We start from the raw sequence: 18137 nt of genomic DNA, 5'->3' as shown, positions 1-18137 counted from the left end.
GTTGATTGGTCAGTTTGTGTTGATGGGTCAGTTTGGGGTGATGAGTCAGTTTGGAGTGATGAGTATGTTTTTGGTGATGAGTCAGTTTGGGGTGAAGGGTCAATATGGGGTGAAGAGTCAGTTTGTGGTGATTGGTCAGTTTGGGGTGATGAGTCAGTTTCGGGTGATGGGTGCGTTTAGGGTGATTGTTCAATTTGGGTTGATGAGTCAGTTTGTGGGTGATGCGTCAGTTTGGGGTGATGGGTCAGTTTGGGGTGATGAGTCAATTTGGGGTGATGGGTCAGTTTAGAGTGATTGGTAAGCTTGGGGTGCTGATTACTTTGGGGTGATGATTCAATTTGGGGTGATGGTTCAGTTTTTGGTGATGCGTCAGTTTGTTGTGATGTGTCAGTTTGGGGCCATGAGTCAGTTTGGGGTGATGAGTCAGATTGCGCTGCTGGTTCATTTTCGTGTGATGGGTCAGTTTGGGGTGAAGAGTCAGTTTGGAGTGATGAGTCAGTTTTTGGTGATGGGTCAGTTTGGGGTGATGGGTCAGTCGGGTGTGACGAGTCCGTTTGGGGTGATGGGTCAATTTGGGGTGATGTGTCAGTTTGGGTTACTGAGTCAGTTTGGAGTGATGGGTCAGTTTTAGGTCATGGGTCAGTTTGGGTTAATGGGTCAGTTTGTGGTGATGAGTCAGTTTGGGGTAATGTCTCAGTTTGGAGAGATGGCTCAGTTTTCGGTCATGGGTCAGTTTGGGTTAATGGGTCAGTTTGTGTTAATGAGTCAGTTTGAGGTGATGGGTCAGTTTATGGAGGGGCTTCAGTTTGGGTTGATGAGTCTGTTTGGGTTGATGGGTATGTTTGGGGTGATGGCTCAGTTTGGGGTGATGAGTCAGTTTGGAGTGATGAGTCAATTTTTGGTGAATAGACACTTTGGGGTGATGGGTTAGTTTGTGGTGATGAGTCAGTTTGGGGTAATGAGTCAGTTTGGAGAGATGAGTCAGTTTTTGGTGAAGATTCAGTGTGTGGTGATGGGTCAGTTTGTGGTGATGAGTCAGTTTGGGGTGATGGGTCAATTTGGGGTGACGGGTTCAGTTCGGGGTGATGCGTCAGTTTGGGAGATGGGTCAGTTTAGGATGCTGAGTCATTTTTTGGAGGTGAGTCAGTTTGGGGTGCTAGGTCAGTTTGGGATGATGGGTCAGTTTGGGGTTGATGGGTCAGTTTGTGGTGGTGTGTCAATTTGGGGTGATGGGTTAATTTGGGATGATGGGTCAGTTTGTGTGATGGATCAGTTTGGGGTGATGAGTCAATTTGGGGTGATGGTTCAGTTTGGGGTGATGGTTCAGTTTGGGGCGATGGGTCAGTTTTGGGGTGTTGAGTCTGTTTGGGGAGTAGGGTCAGTTTTTCGTTGTGAGTTTTTTTGGGGTGTGCTCCAGTTTGGGGAGATGAGTCAGTTTGGGTTGATGGCTTCATTTGTGATGATGGGTCAGTTTAGGGTGATGTATCAGTTTGTAGTGATGAGTATGTTTTTGGTGATGAGTCAGTTTTGGGTGATGGCTCTAATTAGGTTGATGGATTACTTTGGGGTGCTGAGTTACTTTGGGGTGAAGGTTCAATTTGGGGTAATTGTTCAGTTTGGGGTGATGCATCAGTTTGGGGCGATGAGTCAGTTTGGGGTGACGATTCAATTTGTGGTGATGTGTCAATTTAGGGTGATGGGTCAGTTTTGGGGTCATGAGTCAGTTTGCAGTGATGAGTCAGTTTTTGGTGATGATTCAGTTTGGGGTAATGAGTCAGTTTGAAGTGATGAGTCACTTTTTGGTGATGAGTCAGTTTGGTGTTATGGGTCAGTTTTTTGTCATGATTCAGTTTGTGGTGGTGCCTCAGTTTGGGGTGATGAGTCTGTTTGGTTTGATGAGTCAGTTTGGGGTGATGGGTCAGTTTGGGGTGATGCGTCAGTTTTTGGTGAAGAGTAACTTTGGGGTGATGGTTCAGTTTGTGGTGATGAGTCAGTTTTGGGTGATGGGACAATTTGGGGTGATGGGTCAGTTTGGGGAGATGAATCAATTTGGTGTGATGGGTCAGTTTGGGGTGATGAGTCAGTGGGGAGATGCGTCAGTTTGGGATGATGAGTCAGTTTGGATTGATTGGTCGGTTTGGGGTGATGGGTCAGTTTGGGGTGATGAGTCAGTTTGGAGTGATGAGTATGTTTTTCGTGATCAGTCAATTAGGGGTGATGGGTCAGTTTGGGGTGATGGTTCAGTTTGGGGTGATGGGTCAATTTGGGGTGATGGGGCAGTTTGGGGTAATGGGCCAGTTTGGAGTGATGGGTCAGTTTGTGGGTGATGAGCCTGTTTGGTGAAATGGGTCAGTTTTTGGTCATGAGTCTGTTTGGGATGGTGCTTCAATTTGGGATGATGTGTCAGTTTGGGGCGATGACTCACTTTGGAGTTATTATTCAGTTTGGGGTGATGGGTCAATTTGGGGTGATGAGTCAGTTTTGGGTGATTGGCCAATTTGAGTTGATGAGTCAGTTTGTGGGTGATGCGTCAGTTTTGGGGTGATGGGTCAGTTTGGGGTGATTAGTCAGTTTGGGGTGATGGGTCAGTTTAGGGTGATGGGTTACTTTGGGGTGCTGATTACTTTGCGGTGAATATTCAATTTGGGGTGATGGTTCAGTTTGGGGTGATGCGTCAGTTTGGTGTGATGCGTCAGTTTGGGGCCATGAGTCAGTTTGCGGTGATGGGTCATTTTGGGGTGATGTCTCAGTTTGGGGTGAAGTGTCAGTTTGGATTGATGAGTCAGTTTTTTGTGATGGGTCAGTTTGGGGTGATGGGTCAATTTGGGTTGATGGGTCAGTTTGGGGTAATGAGTCAACTTGGAGTGATGGGTCAGTTTTTGGTCATGGGTCAGTTTGGGTTAATGGGTCAGTTTGTGGTGATGAATTAGTTTAGGGTGATGGGTCAGTTTGTGGAGGTGCGTCACTCTGGGGTGATGAGTCTGTTTGGGTTGATGGGTAGGTTTGGGGCGATGGGTCAGTTTGGGGTGATGAGTCAGTTTGGAGTGACGAGTCATTTTTTGGTGAAGAGACACTTAGGGGTGCTGGGTCAGTTTATGGTGATGAGTCAGTTTTGGGTGATGGGACAAGTTGGGGTGATGGGTCAGTTTAGGGTGATGAATCAGTTTGGGGTGATGGTTCAGTTTGGGGTGATGAGTCAGTGTGGAGATGCGTAAGTTTGGAATGATGAGTCAGTTTTGGTTGATTGGTCAGTTTGGGTTGATGGGTCAGTTTGGGGTGATGAGTCAGTTTGGAGTGATGAGTATGTTTTTGGTGATGAGTCAGTTTGGGGTGAAGGGTCAATATGGGGTGAAGAGTCAGTTTGTCGTGATTGGTCAGTTTTGGGTGATGGGAAAATTTGGGGTGATGGGTCAGTTTAGGGGGATGAATCAGTTTGGGGTGATGGTTCAGTTTGGGGTGATGAGTCAGTGTGGAGATGCGTCAGTTTGGAATGATGAGTCAGTTTTGGTTGATTGGTCAGTTTGGGTTGATGGGTCAGTTTGCGGTGATGAGTCAGTGGGGAGATGCGTCAGTTTGGGATGATGAGTCAGTTTGGATTGATTGGTCGGTTTGGGGTGATGGGTCAGTTTGGGGTGATGAGTCAGTTTGGAGTGATGAGTATGTTTTTCGTGATCAGTCATTTAGGGGTGATGGGTCAGTTTGGGGTGATGGTTCAGTTTGTGGTGATGGGTCAATTTGGGTTGATGGGGCAGTTTGGGGTAATGGGTCAGTTTGGAGTGATGGGTCAGTTTGTGGGTGATGAGCCTGTTTGGTGAAATGGGTCAGTTTTTGGTCATGAGTCTGTTTGGGATGGTGCTTCAGTTTGGGATGATGCGTCAGTTTGGGGCGATGACTCACTTTGGAGTTATTATTCAGTTTGGGGTGATGGGTCAATTTGGGGTGATGAGTCAGTTTTGGGTGATTGGCCAATTTGAGTTGATGAGTCAGTTTGTGGGTGATGCGTCAGTTTGGGGTGATGGGTCAGTTTGGGGTGATGAGTCAGTGTGGAGATGCGTCAGTTTGGAATGATGAGTCAGTTTTGGTTGATTGGTCAGTTTGGGTTGATGGGTCAGTTTGGGGTGATGAGTCAGTTTGGAGTGATGAGTATGTTTTTGATGATGAGTCAGTTTGGGGTGAAGGGTCAATATGGGGTGAAGAGTCAGTTTGTGGTGATTGGTCAGAATGGGGTGATGAGTCAGTTTCGGGTGATGGATGCGTTTAAGGTGATTGTTGAATTTGGGTTGATGAGTTAGTTTGTGGGTGATGCGTCAGTTTGGGGTGATGGGTCAGTTTGGGCTGATGAGTCAATTTGGGGTGATGGGTCAGTTTGGGATGATGCGTCAGTTTGTTGTGATGTGTCAGTTTGGGGCCATGAGTCAGTTTGGGGTGATGAGTCAGATTGCGCTGCTGGTTGATTTTGGTGTGATGGGTCAGTTTGGAGTGATGAGTCAGTTTTTGGTGATGGGTCAGTTTTGGGTGATGTGTCAGTCGGGTGTGATGAGGCCGTTTGGGGTGATGGGTCAATTTGGGGTGATGTGTCAGTTTGGGTTAATGAGTCAGTTTGGAGTGATGGGTCCGTTTTAGGTCATGGGTCAGTTTGGGTTAATGGGTCAGTTTGTGGTGATGAGTCAGTTTGGGGTACTGTTTCAGTTTGGAGAGATGGCTCAGTTTTCGGTCATGGGTCAGTTTGGGTTAATGGGTCAGTTTGTGTTAATGAGTCAGTTTGGGGTGATGGGTCAGTTTATGGAGGGGCTTCAGTTTGGGTTGATGAGTCTGTTTGGGTTGATGGGGAAGTTTGGGGTGATGGCTCAGTTTGGGGTGATGAGTCAGTTTGGAGTGATGAGTCAATTTTTGGTGAATAGACACTTTGGGGTGATGGGTCAGTTTGTGGTGATGAGTCAATTTGGGGTAATGAGTCAGTTTGGAGAGATGAGTCAGTTTTTGGTGAAGATTCAGTGTGTGGTGATGGGTCAGTTTGTGGTGATGAGTCAGTTTGGGGTGATGGGTCAATTTGGAGTGACGGGTTCAGTTCGGGGTGATGCGTCAGTTTGGGGTGATGGGTCAGTTTAGGATGCTGAGTCATTTTTTGGAGGTGAGTCAGTTTGGGGTGCTAGGTCAGTTTGGGATGATGGGTCAGTTTGGGGGTGATGGGTCAGTTTGTGGTGGTGTGTCAATTTGGGGTGATGGGTCAGTTTAGGATGCTGAATCATTTTTTGGAGGTGAGTCAGTTTGGGGTGCTAGGTCAGTTTGGGATGATGGGTCAGTTTGGGGGTGATGGGTCAGTTTGTGGTGGTGTGTCAATTTGGGGTGATGGGTTAATTTGGGATGATGGGTCAGTTTGTGTGACGGATCAGTTTGGGATGATGAGTCAATTTGGTGTGATGTTTCAGTTTCGGGTGATGGTTCAGTTTGGGACGATGAGTCAGCTTGGGTTGATGGCTTCATTTGTGATGATGGGTCAGTTTGGGGTGATGAATCAGTTTGTAGTGATGAGTATGTTTTTGGTGATGAGTCAGTTTTGGGTGATGGCTCTAATTAGGTTGATGGATTACTTTGGGGTGCTGTGTTACTTTGGGGTGAAAGTTCAATTTGGGGTGATTGTTCAGTTTGGGGTGATGCATCAGTTTGGGGCGATGAGTCAGTTTGGGGTGACGATTCAATTTGTGGTGATGTGTCAATTTAGGGTGATGGGTCAGTTTTGGGGTCATGAGTCAGTTTGGAGTGATGAGTCAGTTTTTGGTGATGATTCAGTTTGGGGTAATGAGTCAGTTTGAAGTGATGAGTCACTTTTTGGTGATGAGTCAGTTTGATGTTATGGGTCAGTTTTTTGTCATGATTCAGTTTGTGGTAGTGCGTCAGTTTGGGGGATGAGTCTGTTTGGTTTGATGAATCGGTTTGGGGTGATGGGTCAGTTTGGGGTGTTGAGTCAGTTTTTGGTGAAGAGTCACTTTGGGGTGATGGTTCAGTTTGTGGTGATGAGTCAGTTTTGGGTGATGGGACAATTTGGGGTGATGGGTCAGTTTGGGGAGATGAATCAGTTTGGTGTGATGGGTCAGTTTGGGGTGATGAGTCAGTGGGGAGATGCGTCAGTTTGGGATGATGAGTCAGTTTGGATTGATTGGTCGGTTTGGGGTGATGGGTCAGTTTGGGGTGATGAGTCAGTTTGGAGTGATGAGTATGTTTTTCGTGATCAGTCAGTTAGGTGTGATGGGTCAGTTTGGGGTGATGGTTCAGTTTGGGGTGATGGGTCAATTTGGGGTGATGGGGCAGTTTGGGGTAATGGGCCAGTTTGGAGTGATGGGTCAGTTTGTGGGTGATGAGCCTGTTTGGTGAAATGGGTCAGTTTTTGGTCATGAGTCTGTTTGGGATGGTGCTTCAGTTTGGGATGATGCGTCAGTTTGGGGCGGTGACTCACTTTGGAGTGATTATTCAGTTTGGTGTGATGGGTCAATTTGGGGTGATGAGTCAGTTTGGGGTGATTGGCCAATTTGAGTTGATGAGTCAGTTTGTGGGTGATGCGTCAGTTTGGGGTCATGAGTCAGATTGCGGTGATGGGTCATTTTGGGGTGATGTCTCAGTTTGGGGTGAAGTGTCAGTTTGGATTGATGAGTCAGTTTTTTGCGATGGGTCAGTTTGGGGCGATGGGTCAATTTGGGTTGATGGGTCAGTTTGGGGTAATGAGTCAATTTGGAGTGATGGGTCAGTTTTTGGTCATGGGTCAGTTTGGGTTAATGGGTCAGTTTGTGGTGATGAATTAGTTTAGGGTGATGGGTCAGTTTGTGGAGGTGCGTCTCTGTGGGGTGATGAGTCTGTTTGGGTTGATGGGTAGGTTTGGGGCGATGGGTCAGTTTGGGGTGATGAGTCATTTTGGAGTGACGAGTCATTTTTTGGTGAAGAGACACTTAGGGGTGCTGGGTCAGTTTATGGTGATGAGTCAGTTTTGGGTGATGGGACAATTTGGGGTGATGGGTCAGTTTAGGTTGATTGGTCAGTTTGGGTTGATGGGTCAGTTTGGGGTGATGAGTCAGTTTGGAGTGATGAGTATGTTTTTGGTGATGAGTCAGTTTGGGGTGAAGGGTCAATATGGGGTGAATAGTCAGTTTGTGGTGATTGGTCAGTTTGGGGTGATGAGTCAGTTTCGGGTGATGGGTGCGTTTAGGGTGATTGTTCAATTTGGGTTGATGAGTCAGTTTGTGGGTGATGCGTCAGTTTGGGGTGATGGGTCAGTTTGGGGTGATGAGTCAATTTGGGGTGATGGGTCAGTTTAGAGAGATTGGTAACCTTGGGGTGCTGATAACTTTGGGGTGATGATTCAATTTGGAGCGATGGTTCAGTTTGGGGTGATGCGTCAGTTTGTTGTGATGTTTCAGTTTGGGGCCATGAGTCAGTTTGGGGTGATGAGTCAGATTGCGCTGCTGGTTCATTTTGGTGTGATGGGTCAGTTTGGGGTGAAGAGTCAGTTTGGAGTGATGAGTCAGTTTTTGGTGATGGGTCAGTTTGGGGTGATGGGTCAGTCGGGTGTGATGAGTCCGTTTGGGGTGATGGGTCAAGTTGGGGTGATATGTCAGTTTGGGTTAATGAGTCAGTTTGGAGTGATGGGTCAGTTTTAGGTCAGGGGTCAGTTTGGGTTAATGGGTCAGTTTGTGGTGATGAGTCAGTTTGGGGTGATGGATCAGTTTGTGGATGTGCGTCAGTTTGGGTTGATGAGTCTGTTTGGTTTGATGGGTAAGTTTGGGGTGATGGGTCAGTTTGTGGTGATGAGTCAGTTTTGAGTGATGAGTCAGTTTTTGGTGAAGAGACACGTTGGGGTGATGGGTCTGTTTATGGTGATGAGTCAGTTTTGGGTGATGGGACAATTTGGGGTGATGGGTCATTTAGGGTGATGAATCAGTTTGGGGTGATAGGTCAGTTTGGGATAATGAGTCAGTGGGGAGATGCGTCAGTTTGGGATGATGTGTCAGTCTGGGTTGATTGGTCAGTTTGTGTTGATAGGTCAGTTTGGGGTGATGAGTCAGTTTGCAATGATGAGTATATTTTTGGTGATGAGTCAGTTTGGGCTGATGGTTTAGTTTGGGGTAATGGGTCAGTTACTGGTGATGAATCAGTTTGGTGCAATGGATCAGTTTTTGGTCTGAGTCAGTTTGTGGTGATGTGTCAGTTTGGGGTGATGGGTCACTATGGTGTGATGAGTCAGTATGGGGTGATGGGTCAATTTGGGGTGATGGGTCAGTTTGGGGTAATGAGTCAGTTTGGAGTGATGCGTCAGTTTTTTCTGATGGTTCAGTTTGGGTCAATGGGTCAGTTTGTGGTGATGAGTCAATTTGGGGTGATGGGTCAGTTTGTGGCGGTGCGTCAGTTTGGGGTGCTTGTTCAGTTTGGGGTGATGAGTCAGTTTGGAGTCATGAGTCAGTTTTTGGTGAAGAGTCACATTGGGGTGATGTGTCAGTTTGGGTGATGAGTCAGTTTGGCGTGATAGGTCAATTTGGGGTGATAGGTCAGTTTGGGGTGATGAGTCAGATTGGGGTGGTGCGTCAGTTTGGGGTAATGAGTCATTTTAGGGTGCTGAGTCATTTTTTGGAGGTGAGTCAGTTTGGGGTGATGGGTCAGCTCGGGGGTGATGGGTCAGTTTGTGGTGGTGTCTCAATTTGGGGTGATGGGTTAATTTGGGATGATGGGTCAATTTGTGTGACGGATCAGTTTGGGGTGATGAGTCATTTTGGAGTAATGGTTCAGTTTAGGGTGATGGCTCAGTTTGGGATGATGGATCAGTTTTGGGGTGACGAGTCTGTTTGGGGAGTAGGGTCAGCTTGGGGTGATGGGTCAGTTTGTGCTTGATGGGTCAGTTTGGGTGATGGGTTAGTTTGGCATGATGGGTCCGTTAGTGAGGGGGTCAGTTTGGGGTGATGTGTCAGTGTGGGGTGACGGGTAGGTTTGTGGTGATGAGTCAGTTTGGGTTGATGCGTCAATTTGGGGTGTTGGTTCAGTTTGGGGTGATGAGTCACTTTGGGGTGATGGATTCGTTAGGGGTGATGAGTCAGTTTGTGGTTGATGCCTCAGTTTGGGATGATGTGTCAGTTTGGGGTGATGCATCAGTTTGGGGGCGATGTGTCATTTTTGGTGGATGAGTGATTTTAGGGTGATGGTTTAGTTTGGGGTGATGGGTCAGTTTTGTGTGATGCGGTAGTTTGGCGTAATGGGTCAGTTTAGGATGATGTGCCAGTTTAGGGTGATGGCTCAATTTTGGCTGATGCGTCAGTTTAGGGCGATGAGTCAGTTTTTGGTGAAGAATAAGTTTGGGGTGATGGGTCAGTTTGTGGTGATGAGTCAGTTTTGCGTGATAGGTCAATTTGGGGTGATGGGTCAGTTTGGGATGATGTGTCAATTTGGGGTGTTGGGTCAGTTTGGGGTGATGAGTCAGTTTGGAGTGAAGAGTCAGTTTTTGATGATGAGTCAGTTTGGGGTGATGGGTCAGTGTGGGGTGATGTGTCAGTTTGGGGTGATGGGTCAGTTTAGGGTGCTGAGTCATTATTTGGAGGTGAGTCAGTTTGGGGTGATGGGTCAGCTCGGGGGAGATGGGTCAGTTTGTGGTGCTGTGTCAATTTGGGGTGAAGGGTTAATTTGGGATAATTGGTCAGTTTGTATGACGGATCAGTTTGGGGTGATGAGTCAATTTGTGGTGATGGTTCGGTATTGGGGTGATGGTTCAGTTTGTGGTGATGGTTCAGTTTTGGGGTGATGAGTCTATTTGGGGAGTAGGGTCAGTTTTGGGTGATGGGTCAGTTTGTGCGTGATGGGTCAGTTTTGGTTATAGGTTAGATGGCATGATGGGTCAGTTAGTGTGGGGGTCAGTTTGGGGTGATTAGTCAGTTTGGGGTGATGGTTCAGTTTGGGATGATGGGTCAGTTTGTGGTGATGAGTCAGTGTGGAGTGATGAGTCTGTTTTTGGTGAAGAGTCAGTTTGTGGAGATGGGTAGGTTTGTGGGGATGAGTCAGTTTGGGGTGATGGGTCAATTTTGGGTGATGGGTCAGTTTGGGGTGATGAATCACTTTGGGGTGATGGGTTAGTTTGGGGTGATGAGTACGTTTGTGGTTGATGCATCAGTTTGGGGTGATGTGTCAATTTGGGGTGCTGTGTCAGTTTGTGGAGATGCGTCACTTTGGGACGATGAGTCATTTTGGGGTGATGAGTCAGTTTGGGGTGATGGTTTAGTTTGGGGTGATGGGTCAGTTTGGGGTGATGTTTCAATTTGGGGTGATGTGTCAGTTTGGGGTGATGCGTCAGTTTGGGGCGATGAGACATTTTGGGGAGATGATTCAGTTTGGGATAATGGTTCCGTTTAGGTTGATGTGTCAGTTTGGTGTGATGTGGCAGTTTGGGGTGATGGGTCAGTTTAGGATGATGGGCCAGTTTAGGGTGATGGCTCAGTTTGTGGGTGATGAGTCAGTTTGGGGTGATAGTTCAGTTTGGGGTGATGATTCAATTTTGGGTGATGGGACAATTTGGGGTGATGGGTCAGTTTTGGAGTAATGAGTAAGTTTAGAGTGATGAGTAAGTTTGTGGTTGATGCGTCACTTTGGGGTGGTGGTTCAGTTTGGGGTGATGTTCAGTTTGGGGTGATGAGGCAGTTTGAGGTGATCGGTCAGTTTAGGATGAAGGGCCAGTTTAGGGTGATGGGTTAGTTTGTGGGTGATAGAGTCGGTTTGGTGAAATGGTTCAGTTTTTAGTCATGAATCTGTTTGGAGTGGTGCTTCAGTTTGGGGTGATGAGTCAGTTTGAGTTGATGGCTCAGTTTGGGATGATGGGTCAATTTGGGGTGATGAATCAGTTTGGAGTGATGAGTATGTTTTTGGTGATGGGTCAATTTGGTGTGATGGTTCTGTTTGGGATGATGAGTCAGTTTGGAGTGATGCGTCAGTTTTTTGTGATGGGTCAGTTTGGGTTAATGGGTCAGTTTGTGGTGATGAATCAATTTGGGGTGATCGGTCAATTTGGGGTGATGGGTCACTATGGTGTGATGAGTCAGTTTTGGGTGATGGGTCAATTTGCGGTGATGGTTCAGTTTGGGGCGATGGGTCAGTTTGGGGTGATGGTTCAGTTTGGGTGATGCGTCAGTTTTGTGTGATGACTCAGTTTTGGGCGATGCCTCAGCTTGTGGTGATGAGGCAGTTTGCGGTGATGGGTCAGTTTGGGGTGATGGGTCAATTTGGGATAAATAGTCAGTTTGGAGTGATGAGTCAGTTTTTGGTGATGGGTCAGTTTGGGATGATGGGTCAGTATGGTGTGATGAGTCAGTTTCGGGTGATGGGTCAATTTGGGGTGATGGGTCAGTTTGGGTTAATGAGTCAGTTTGCAGTGATGGTTCAGTTCTTGGTGATGGGTCAGTTTGGATTAATGGGTCAGTTTGTGGTGATGAGTCAGTTTGGGGTGATATGTCAGTTTGTGGTGTTACCTCAGTTTGGGGTGATGAGTCTGTTTGGTTTGATTAGTCAGTTTGGGGTGATGGGTCAGTTTGGGGTGATGAGTCAGTTTGGGTGATGGGACAATTTGGGGTGATGGGTCAGTTTGGGGAGATGAATCAGTTTGGTGTGATGGGTCAGTTTGGGGTGATGATTCATTGGGGAGATGCGTAAGTTTGGGATGATGAGTCAGTTTCGATTGATTGGTCGGTTTGGGGTGATGGGTCAGTTTGAGGTGATGAGTCAGTTTGGAGTGATGCGTATGTTTTTCGTGATCAGTCAGTTAGGGGTGATGGTTCAGTTTGGGGTGATGGTTCAGTTTGGGGTGATGGGTCAGTTTGGGGTGATGGGGCAGTTTGGGGTAATTGGCCAGTTTGGAGCGATGGGTCAGTTTGTGGGTGATGAGCCTGTTTGGTGAAATGGGTCAGTTTTTGGTCATGAGTCTGTTTGGGATGGTGCTTCATTTTGGGATGATGCGTCAGTTTGGGGCGATGAGTCACTTTGGAGTGATTATTCAGTTTGGGGTGATGGGTCAATTTGGGGTGATGAGTCAGTTTGGGGTGATTGGCCAATTTGAGTTGATGAGTCAGTTTGCGGGTGATGCGTCAGTTTGGGGTGATGGGTCAGTTTGGGATGATGAGTCAGTTTGGGGCCATGAGTCAGTTTGCGGTGATGGGTCATTTTGGGGTGATGTGTCAGTTTGGTGTGAAGTGTCAGTTTGGAGTGATGAGTCCGTTTTTTGTGATGGGTCAGTTTGGGGTGATGAGTCAATTTGGGTTGATGGGTCAGTTTGGGGTAATGAGTCAATTTGGAGTGATGGGTCAGTTTTTGGTCATGGGTCAGGTTGGGTTAATGGGTCAGTTTTTGGTGATGAGTTAGTTTAGGGTGATGGGTCAGTTTGTGGAGGTGCGTCACTCTGGGGTGATGAGTCTGTTTGGGTTGATGGGTAGGTTTGGGGCGATGGGTCAGTTTGGGGTGATGAGTCAGTTTGGAGTGACGAGTCAGTTTTTGGTGAAGAGACACACTGGGGTGCTGGGTCAGTTTATGGTGATGAGTCGGTTTTGGGTGATGGTACAATTTTGGGTGATGGGTCAGTTTAGGGTGATGAATCAGTTTGGGGTGATGGTTCAGTTTGGGGTGATGAGTCAGTTTTGGTTGATTGGTCAGTTTGGGTTGATGGGTCAGTTTGGGGTGATGAGTCAGTTTGGAGTGATGAGTATGTTTTTGGTGATGAGTCAGTTTGGGGTAAAGGGTCAATATGGGGTGAAGAGTCAGTTTGTGGTGATTGATCAGTTTGTGGGTGATGCGTCAGTTTGGGGTGATGGGTCAGTTTGGGGTGATGAGTCAATTTGGGTGATGGGTCAATTTAGTGTGATTGGTAACCTTGGGCTGCTGATTACTTTGGGGTGATGATTCAATTTGGGGTGATGGTTCAGTTTGGGGTGATGCGTCAGTTTGTTGTGATGTGTCAGTTTGGGGCCATGAGTCAGTTTGGGGTGATGAGTCAGATCGCGCTGCTGGTTGATTTTGGTGTGATGGGTCAGTTTGGGCTGAAGAGTCAGTTTGGAGTGATGAGTCAATTTTTGGGTTGATGGGTAAGTTTGGGGTGATGGCTCAGTTTGGGGTGATGATTCAGTTTGGAGTGATGAGTCAATTTTTGGTGAAGAGTCAGTTTGTGGTGATTGGTCAGTTTGGGGTAATGAGTCAGTTTCGGGTGATGGGTGCGTTTAGGTTGATTGTTCAATTTGGGGTGATGAGTCAGTTTGTGGGTGATGCGTCAGTTTGGGGTGATGGGTCAGTTTGGGGTGATGAGTCAATTTGGGGTGATGGGTCAGTTTAGAGTGATTGGTAACCTTGGGGTGCTGATTACTTTGGTGTGATGATTCAATTTGGGGTGATGGTTCAGTTTGGGGTGATGCGTCAGTTTGTTGTGATGTGTCAGTTTGGGGCCATGAGTCAGTTTGGGGTGATGAGTCAGATTGCGCTGCTGGTTCATTTTGGTGTGATGGGTCAGTTTGGGGTGAAGAATCAGTTTGGAGTGATGAGTCAGTTTTTGCTGATGGGTCAGTTTGGGGTGATGGGTCAGTCGTGTGTGATGTTTTCAGTTTGGAGTGATGGGTCAGTTTGGCGTGATGCGGTAGTTTGGGGTAATGGCTCAGTTTGGGCTGATGCGTCAGTTTAGGGCGATGAGTCAGTTTTTGGTGAAGAATAAGTTTGGGGTGATGGGTCAGTTTGCGGTGATGAGTCAGTTTGGCGTGATAGGTCTATTTGGGATGATGGGTCAGTTTGGGGTGATGTGTCAGTTTGGGGTGTTGGGTCAGTTTGGGGAGATGAGTCAGTATGGAGTGAAAAGTCAGTTTTTGGTGATGAGTCAGTTTGGGGTGATGGGTCAGTGTGGGGTGATGTGTCAGTTTGGGGTGATGGGTCAGTTTAGGGTGTGAGTCATTTTTTGGAGGTGAGTCAGTTTGGGGTGATGGGTCAGCTCGGGGGAGATGTGTCAGTTTGTGGTGGTGTGTCAATTTGGGGTGAAGGGTTAATTTGGGTTAATTGGTCAGTTTGTATGACGGTTCAGTTTGGGATGATGAATCAATTTGGGGTGATGGTTCAGTTTGGGGTGATGGTTCAGTTTGTGGTGATGGGTCAGTTTTGGGGTGATGAATCTGTTTGGGGAGTAGGGTCAGTTTGGGGTGATGGGTCAGTTTGTGCGTGATGGGTCAGCTTGGGTGATAGATTAGTTTGGGATGATGGGTCAGTTTGTGGTGATGAGTCAGTTTGGGGTGATGAGTATGTTTTTGGTGATGTGTCAGTTTGGGCTGATGGTTTTGTTTGGGGTAATGTGTCAGTTACTGGTGATGACTCAGTTTGGTGCATTGGATCAGTTTTTGGTCTGAGTCAGTTTGTGGTGGTGCGTCAGTTTGGGGTGATGAGTCAGTTTGGGGCCATGAGTCAGTTTGGGGTGATGAGTCAGATTGCGCTGCTGGTTGATTTTGGTGTGATGGGTCAGTTTGGGCTGAAGAGTCAGTTTGGAGTGATGAGTCAGTTTTTGGTGATGGGTCCGTTTGGGGTGATGGGTCAGTCGAGTGTGATGAGTCCGTTTGGGGTGATGGATCAATTTGGGGTGATGTGTCAGTTTGCGTTAATGAGTCAGTTTGGAGTGATCCGTCAGTTTTAGGTCATGGGTCAGTTTGGGTTAATGGGTCAGTTTGTGGTGATGAGTCAGTTTGGGGTAATGTCTCAGTTTGGAGAGATGGCTCAGTTTTCGGTCCTGGGTCAGTTTGGGTTAATGGGTCAGTTTGTGTTAATGCTTCAGTTTGGGGTGATGGGTCAATTTATGGAGGGGCTTCAGTTTGGGGTGATGTGTCTGTTTGGGTTGATGGGTAAGTTTGGGGTGATGGCTCAGTTTGGGGTGATGATTCAGTTTGGAGTGATCAGTCAATTTTTGGTGAAGAGTCAGTTTGTGGTGATTGGTCAATTTGGGGTGATGAGTCAGTTTCGGGTGATGGGTGCGTTTAGGTTGATTGTTCAATTTGGGGTGATGAGTCAGTTTGTGGGTGATGCGTCAGTTTGGGGTGATGGGTCAGTTTGGGGTGATGGGTCAGTTATGGGGTGATGCGTCAGTTTGGGGCGATGAGTCAGTTTGGGGTGATGAGTCAGTTTGATGTCATGGGTCCGTTTGGGGTGATGCGTCAGTTTGGAGTCATGAGTCAGTTTTTGGTGAAGAGTCACTTTGGAGTGATGTGTCAGTTTGGGTGATGAGTCAGTTTGGCGTGATAGGTCAATTTGGGGAGATAGGTCAGTTTGGGGTGATGAGTCAGATTGGGGTGGTGCGTCAGTTTGGGGTGATGAGTCATTTTAGGGTGCTGAGTCATTTTTTGGAGGTGAGTCAGTTTGGGGTGATGGGTCAGCTCGGGGGTGATGGGTCAGTTTGTGTTGGTGTCTCAATTTAGGGTGATGGGTTAATTTGGGATGATGGGTCAATTTGTGTGACGGATCAGTTTGGGGTGATGAGTCATTTTGGGGTAATGGTTCAGTTTAGGGTGATGGTTCAGTTTGGGGTGATGGATCAGTTTTGGGGTGATGAATCTGTTTGGGGAGTATGGTCAGTTTGGGGTGATGGGTCAGTTTGTGCTTGATGGGTCAGTTTGGGTGATGAGTATGTTTTTGGTGATGAGTCAGTTTGGGCTGATGGTTTTGTTTGGGGTAATGGGTCAGTTACTGGTGATGACTCAGTTTGGTGCATTGGATCAGTTTATGGTCTGAGTCAGTTTGTGGTGGTGCGTCAGTTTGGGGTGATGGGTCAATTTGGGGTGTTGGTTCAGTTTGTGGTGATGAGTCACTTTGGGGTGATGGATTAGTTTGGGGTGATGAGTAAGTTTGTGGTTGATGCCTCAGTTTGGGGTGATGTGTCAGTTTGGGTTGATGCATCAGTTTGGGGGCGATGTGTCATTTTTGGTGGATGAGTGATTTTGGGGTGATGGTTTAGTTTGGGGTGATGGGTCAGTTTGGGGTGATGTGTCAGTTTGGAGTGATGGGTCAGTTTGGTGTGATGCGGTAGTTTGGGGTAATTGGTCAGTTTAGGATGATGTGCCAGTTTAGGGTGATGGCTCAGTTTGGGCTGATTCGTCAGTTTAGGGCGATGAGTCAGTTTTTGGTGAAGAATAAGTTTGGGGTGATGGGTCAGTTTGCGGTGATGAGTCAGTTTGGCGTGATAGGTCAATTTGGGGTGATGTGTCTGTTTGGGGTGTTGGGTCAGTTTGGGGTGATGAGTCAGTTTGGAGTGAAGAGTCAGTTTTTGGTGATGAGTCAGTTTGGGGTGATGGGTCAGTGTGGGGTGATGTGTCAGTTTGGGGTGATGGGTCAGTTTAGGGTGTAAGTCATTTTTTGAAGGTGAGTCAGTTTGGGGTGATGGGTCAGCTCGGGGGAGATGGGTCAGTTTGTGGTGGTGTGTCAATTTGGGGTGAAGGTTAATTTGGGATAATTGGTCAGTTTGTATGACGGATCAGTTTGGGGTGATGAGTCAATTTGGGGTGATGGTTCTGTTTGTGGTGATGGGTCAGTTTTGGGATGATGAGTCTGTTTGGGGAGTCGGGTCAGTTTGGGGTGATGGGTCAGTTTGTGCGTGATGGGTTAGTTTGGGGTGCTGAGTACGTTTGTGGTTGATGCATCAGTTTGGGGTGATGTGTCAATTTGGGGTGCTGTGTCAGTTTGGGTAGATGCGTCAGTTTGGGGCGATGAGTCATTTTGGGGTGATGAGTCAGATTGGGGTGATAGTTTAGTTTGGAGTGATGTGTCAGTTTGGGGTGATGTTTCAATTTGGGGTGATGTGTCAGTTTGGGGTGATGCGTCAGTTTGGGGCGATGAGTCATTTTGGGGAGATGATTCAGTTTGGGATAATGGTTCCGTTTAGGTTGATGTGTCAGTTTTGTGTGATTTGGCAGTTTGGAGTGATGGGTCAGTTTAGGCTGATGGGCCAGTTTAGGGTGATGGCTCAGTTTATGGGTGATGAGTCAGTTTGGGGTGATAGTTCAGTTTGGGGTGATGATTCAATTTTGGGTGGTGGGACAATTTGGGGTGATGGTTCAGTTTTGGAGTAATGAGTAAGTTTAGAGTGATGAGTAAGTTTGTGGTTGATGCGTCACTTTGGGGTGGTGGTTCAGTTTGGGGTGATGGGTTCAGTTTGGGATGATGAGGCAGTTTGAGGTGATGGGTCAGTTTAGGATGAAAGGCCAGTTTAGGGTGATGGGTTAGTTTGTGGGTGATGAGTCGGTTTGGTGAAATGGTTCAGTTTTTCGTCATGAGTCTGTTTGGAGTGGTGCTTCAGTTTGGGGTGATGAGTAAGTTTGGGTTGATGGCTCAGTTTGGGATGATGGGTCAATTTGGGGTGATGAATCAGTTTGGAGTGATGAGTATGTTTTTGGTGATGGGTCAATTTGGTGTGATGGTTCTGTTTGTGATGATGAGTCAGTTTGGAGTGATGCGTCAGTTTTTTGTGATGGGTCAGTTTGGGTTAATGGGTCAGTTTGTGGTGATGATTCAATTTGGGGTGATGGGTCAGATTGGGGTGATGGGTCACTATCGTGTGATGAGCCTGTTTTGGGTGATGGGTCAATTTGCGGTGATGGTTCAGTTTGGGGCGATGGGTCAGTTTGGGGTGATGGTTCAGTTTGGGTGATGCGTCAGTTTTGTGTGATGCGTCAGTTTTTGGCGATGAGTCAGTTTGGGGTGATGAGGCAGTTTGCGGTGATGGGTCAGTTTGGGGTGATGGATCAATTTGGGATGAATAGAAGTTTGGAGTGATGAGTCAGTTTTTGGTGATGGGTCAGTTTGGGACGATGGGTCAGTATGGTGTGATGAGTCAGTTTCGGGTGATGGGTCAGTTTGGGTTAATGAGTCAGTTTGCAGTGATGGGTCAGTTCTTGGTGATGGGTCAGTTTGGATTAATGGGTCAGTTTGTGGTGATGAGTCAGTATGGGGTGATAGGTCAGTTTGTGGTGGTGCCTCAGTTTGGGGTGATGAGTCTGTTTGGTTTGATGAGTCAGTTTGGGGTGATGGATCAGTTTGGGTTGATGAGTCAGTTTTTGGTGAAGAGTCACTCTGGGGTGATGGTTCAGTTTGTGGTGATGAGTCAGTTTTGGGTGATG

This window comes from Pristiophorus japonicus, chromosome 25 (assembly GCF_044704955.1).
Source record: "Pristiophorus japonicus isolate sPriJap1 chromosome 25, sPriJap1.hap1, whole genome shotgun sequence".
NCBI lineage: Eukaryota > Metazoa > Chordata > Chondrichthyes > Pristiophoridae > Pristiophorus > Pristiophorus japonicus.
Note: the sequence above shows the minus strand (reverse complement) of the source record.